Raw genomic sequence first — 6,064 nt, forward strand, 5'->3', positions numbered from 1 at the left:
CAAATGCATGCTGTCTTGATGGCTTTAGCTTTACAGCAAGTCCTAAAATCCATTAGTGAAAATCCTCCAGCTTCTTTCAAAATTGTTTTGAATGCTCTAGATCCTTTTTGTTTCCATACATTTGAGAATAAGCTTATTTATATCTAGAAAATATCCTGCAGGGATTTTGATTGGAAATTTCATTAAATCTGTATGTCATTTTGGAGAGAACTTGTACCTGGACCATACTGAATCTTCTAACTCATGAACACAATATGTCTCTCTGTTTGTTTAGGATTTCTCCGATTTCTTTTTTGAAAAAAAGAAATGTTTGGTAGTATTCAGTACACAAATTCTGTGCATGTCTTGCTAGATTAATACCAAAATATTTAAGTTATTGGGGAGCTATTGTAAATGGTATTACTTTGAAAATTTTTGTTTTCTGGTCAAGCATGGTGTCTCATGCCTGTAATCTCAGCACTTTGGGAGGTTGAGGTAGAAGGATCACCTGAGGCCAAGAATTTGAGACCAGCCTGGGCAATAAAGCAAGACCTCATCTCTCCAAAAAATAAAAAAATAAGGTATGGTGGTGCATGACTATAGTCCCAGCTACTCGGGAGGCTGAGGCCAGAGTATTGCTTCAGCTCAGGGGATGGAAGCTGCAGTGAGCCAAAGTTGCAGCACTCCACTCCAGCCTGGGTGACAGAATAAGACCCTATCTCCAAAAATAAGTAATAAACAAATAAATATTTGAATGAAAATTTTTCTTTCTTTTGAGACTGTGTCTTGCTATGTTGCCCAGGCTGGTTCATAGAAATTTTTGGCTTTCAATTTTTCATTGTTAGAATGCAGAAAGCAGACTGGATTTTGTGTTTTGATCCTGTAACCTTACTAAACTAATTTATTGGCGTTCTGATTTTTTTTTTTTGTAAAATTCTTGGGATTTTCTACATAGACTTTCATGTCATCTATGAATAAGGGCATTTTAATTTATTTCTTTCTAATCTGTATGTCTTTTATTTTTCTTCTTTTATTGCTTTGGCTAAGACTGCCAGTATGATGCTTATTGGGGTGAGTAGAGTGGACATTTTTGCCTTGTTCCTGTTCTCAAGGCAAACCATTTCATCCTTTATCTTTCTCTTTTTTTGAGTCGGAGTCTCATTCTGTCACCCAGGCTGAAGTGCAGTGATATGCTTATGGATACTGCAGCCTCAACCTGCTGGGCTCAGGCAATCCTTCTGCCTCAGCCTTCCAAGTAACTGGAAATACAGGCATGTGCTACTACACTGAGCTAATTTTTTGATTTATTGTAGAGATGAGATCTTGCCAAGTTGCCCAGGTTGGTCTGAAACACCCAGGCTCAGACAGTCCTCTTGCCTTCACCTCCCAAAATGTTGGAATTACAGGTGTGAGCCACCCCACCTAGCTAGTCCTTCATCTTTAAGTATTATATTAGATATAGGTTTTTTGTTTTTGTTATTGCTTTTAGTATATTCTCTTTATTAGACAGGCAATTTATTTTCAATTTTTAGTTTGCTAAGAGTGTTTAATTATGTAAAACACTTTCTCTGTTTCATTGGAGATAATCACATGGTTTTCTTTTAAAAATTGTTTTAATTAATTATTTTAGAGACAAGTTCTTGCTCTATTCCCCAGGCCAGGGTTTTCTTCTTTAGACTGTTAATAAGGTAGATAACATCAAGTCATTTTCATATATTGAACCAGCCTTCCCTTCCTGGAATAACCTCCATTTGACTGTGGTATTTGTGTGTTGTTTAAATGTTGCTGGATTCTATTTGCTAGTGTTTAGTTGAGTGTTCTTGTGTCATTTTGGCATTGGTGGCTTGATTTTCTTTTCTCTTGCAGGTTGGATTTCTGCTTCTTCATACGTAGAGTAATTTTGGATTGTATCCTACACACCCAGAATTATGAGACTCTGGTCTTGTTTAAATCATTTTATTTTGTCATACAGTCAAGCCAGTTGTGTTCAGACCACAGTTCCAAATAGCCTTCTGTGGGTCATGCTTCAATGTCAGTTTTGTTTTCAAAGCTTTTTCAGTGTTACTCAGATCTATCTTTTGTGCACACTACCCAGCATGGGACTTGGGTTGCAGTCTGTCCTGTTGACCAGACCTGCACATGTACCACTTGCACAAGGTAATGGGGTTGCTTTCTGATGCTCCTCCCTCTCTATCATCTCTCCAGACTTTCTGTCCCCCGGGGGGCCATGCCTTCTGGGACTAGAGAGGAAGGCTCCTTTCCTCAGTGTTTTAGGTGCTCGTGAACCCTGTAGTCCTGGCCATGGCCTAGAAGGGATGGCCTAGCTGGGCATCAGAGAACCGAGAAAAGTAAACAACTGACACCCCAAACCCCAACAAACCAACTGTCCCCCCAAACCCTCACCTCCCCTTGGGGGAGTCGCCTACTCCCTGGGGGACATTGGGATACCCCTTTCTTTCCTGCTCCCTGAACCAGAACCAGGGATGTCTCCTGGAGTTCTGTCTTTCAGGCTGTGTGTGGTCCAGGCTGACAGATATGGAAGGGGAATCTGGAAGCTTGCACCAGTGGGCTGGTGCTTCCCCTAACCTGCCTGTTACATTTGCTTTTCAGAGTCATCAGATGCATCGTGTATTCCATCCTGTCTTTGTAGCTGCATTCAGTGGGAGAGATGGGCCCAACTGTGTTTACTCCATCTCATCCAAAATGGGAACCCAGGGGCTGTAGAAGAATGACATGATAAACTGACGTAAATCCTTAATCTCGAGCCAGCAACTCTTGCTGTCTTGCCACATTTGATGTATTCTTTTTGATGTGTGTGTGTACACATACATATTTTATCCTGCGCCCTTCAAAAGTGAACTATAGGCATTGTGACAGTTCACCCTAGATACCTCACCCGTCTCCTAATAGGACAGTCTTCTCTATAAACAAAGGGTCGCTATCACACTAGGGACACCTGCCCTCATTCTACACACCTCCTTTTACTGATATGTATTTGTATTTTTTTCCTATCTTCTTCCCATCCATACTCTTAGGATTTGGATGGGTCCCTTGTAAACAATATCTATTTTTATTTTTATTTTTTTTGAGTCAGGGCTTCTCTCTGCTATTCAGGCTGAGGTGCAGTGGCACAATCATGGTTCCCTGCAGCCTCGATCTCCTGGGCTTAGGTGATTCTCCTGCCTCAACCTCCCAAGTAGCTGGAACTATAGGCGTATATCACTACACCCAGCTAATTTTTAATTTTTTTTCAGTGGGACTCTCACTAGGTCACCCAGGCTGGAGTGCAGTAGCACACTCACAGCCACCCCAGTGTTGACCTGCTGGGCTCTGGTGATCCTTCTGGCGCAGCCTTTCAATTAGCCAGAACTACAGGCATGGTAGCGCATGCCTAATTTTTTGATTTATTGTCGAGACAAGATCTCACCAAGTTGCCTGGGCTGGTCTTGAACCCGCAGGCTCAGGCAATCCACTCGCCTCGGCCTCCCAAAGTGATGGGATGACAGACTGAGCCACCGAGCTTGGCCTGATATTTTTAGAGGTGAGGTCTTGCCATGTTGCCCAGGCCAGTCTTGAACTCCTGGGCTCAAGTGATCTTCTCCCCTCAGTTTCTCAATTTGCTGGGATTACAGGTGTAAGCCACTGTGCCTGGACCTGATATTTTAAAAAGTCCTACAGATCATCTTGGTCTTTCAATGGGAACATTTAGACCTGGTGTGGTGGCTCACACCTGTAATCCTAGCACTTTGGGAAACTGAAGTGGGAGGATTGCTTGAGGCCAGGAGTTTGGGAACAACCTGAGCACCATAGCAAGAGCCCATCTCATATTAAAAAAAAAATCAATGGGAACATTTAGTTCATTTACACTTAATGTGATTACCAACATATTAGTGTTTACATCTGCCATCCTTTCAGAGTTTTCTAATTTTTCCAGCTGCTCTGTTTCCCCTGCTCTTATCTTCTTTAGGGTTGATGGTTATTTTCACTCCATTTCTTTCTTTCCACATGTTTGGGAGTTACTCATTTTCCTTCTATTTCTTTGGTGCTGACCCTAGAAGTTGCACTGTGCTTCCTTAATTCATCAATCAGCACCTCCTACTTCCCTCCTGCTTCACGTGCTGGTGCAGGCCTGTATTTTAATTTCATGTTTATTTTTTTGAGTTGGAGTCTCACTCTGTCACCCAGGCTGGAGTGCAGTGGCACACTCACGGCCACCGAAGTCTCGACCTGCTGGGCTTAGGCAATCCTTCCACCTCAGCCTTCCAAGTAGCTAGAACTAAGATGCACACCACCATGCCCAGCTATAATTTCATGCTTTCTAAAACCTCTTATTTCTGCATATTATCATTATTGTCATGTATGGTCCGTGCTCATGTAGAGTCCCACATATCTGTACCTTTTCGTGCTCTTCTTGCCTCCCAGGCCTTATGCTGGGGATCATGGTCATTGCCTGAACCGTATTCTTTAGATCTGTGGCCTGTTAGGAACTGGGCCTCACAGCAGGAGGTGAGTGGTGAGCGAGCAAGTGAAGCTTCTTCTGTATTTACAGCCACTCCCCATCTTGCCCATTACCACCTGAGCTCTGCCTCCTGTCAGATCAGCAGCAGCATTAGATTCCCATAGGAGTGTGAACACTATTGTGAACTGCACACATGAGGCATCTAGGTTGTGATCTCCTTATGAGAATTAATGGCTGATGATCTGAGGTGGAACTGAGGTGGTGATGCTAGTGCTAGGGAGTGGTTGCAAATACAGGTTAACATTAGCAGTGAGGTTTGACTGCACAGAAATCATAATAAATCAATGGCTTGCAGACTCATATCAAAACCCTATCAGTGAGTGGCAAGTGAGTTGATGTACTTCACTTGTACAGCTACATCTGGTGGCAAGTTTTGAGTCAGAATCTGACACTTAATTTTAGTCTGTGCGTGGCTTGTCCATTATTTTATTTACCACGTCTGTCTGCATTTTAAAAAAAATGATGAGTTGTATAATTATTTTATTATATATTACAATGTAATAATAATAGAAGTAAAGTGCACAATAAATGTTATACACTTGAATCATCCTGAAACCATGCCCCAACCCTGGTCAGTGGAAAAACTGTCTTCCACAAAACTGGTCCCTGATGCCAAAAAGGTTGGGGACGGCTGCTTTAGACTCGGTTGATGCAGCCAACACTCTCTGCTCTCTGTTTTGTGTAAAGAATCACTTTAGGTCAGCAATTATATTAGTTTCCTTTTGCGGCTGTAATAAATTGCCACAAACTTAGCTGCTCAGAGGAATGCGCATTTTTATCTTACAGCTCTGCAGGCCTGGGCTGAGGTCAAGGATGGCCCTTTTTAGAGGCAGCGACTGTGGCCTGCACAGTGTAAGCAGACCTGGGAGCTTCTTGGCCTCTTTGATCCTGTCTTCTCTGTCAGAGGGAAATGGGGGCAGTCCAGGGAGGGCAGGCAGCCGGTGCCCTCAGACTGCCTTCTGACTCCATGAGACAGCCACCAACAAGCTGGGAGGTGGGTGGGGGCTCAGTGTTCCCTCAGTGACTGGGTGAACCCGAGTCCTCAGGCCCAAGCAGGTCTCTTGATGGGCTGGACAGGAGAGGACCGGTACTCACCATCCCTCTCTTCTGCTCTAGAAGAAGCCTGGATTTCTCCCTGTAGAGGACAGAGGACTCTAGACCCAAGCTGGGCCAGGACCCAGGGACCTCTCCTAGACGCGGCACCGAGGCCTCCCCGCCCTTCCTGTTCTGTCCCCACGGCCACAGCCGAGGTCCCGCGGGGCCAACTGCAGCTAGCCGGGAGACCAGCCCCGCCCCTGCGTGCCGGTCAGCTCTGCGGGAACGGGGTCTGGGCTGGGGGACTGCCTGTGCGGGTGCGCGGGGTCATTCTGGTGGACGGCCAGCATCTGAGCCCAGAGGGCTGCGTCCATTTTATGGGCGGAGAGGGAAGGTGGACCCGTGGGCGATCCTCCGGAGACCCCGGCCTGGGGGTGGACCGGGGCTGTCCCCTCCCCGGTACCACCTGTCCAGAGCGCCGCTGCGCAGGGCTGTCGCCGTGGCGACTGGCGCTGCGGAAGGGGCGGGGGC

This window comes from Carlito syrichta, unplaced genomic scaffold (assembly GCF_000164805.1).
Source record: "Carlito syrichta isolate Samal-C Ts95f unplaced genomic scaffold, Tarsius_syrichta-2.0.1 Scaffold315314, whole genome shotgun sequence".
NCBI lineage: Eukaryota > Metazoa > Chordata > Mammalia > Primates > Tarsiidae > Carlito > Carlito syrichta.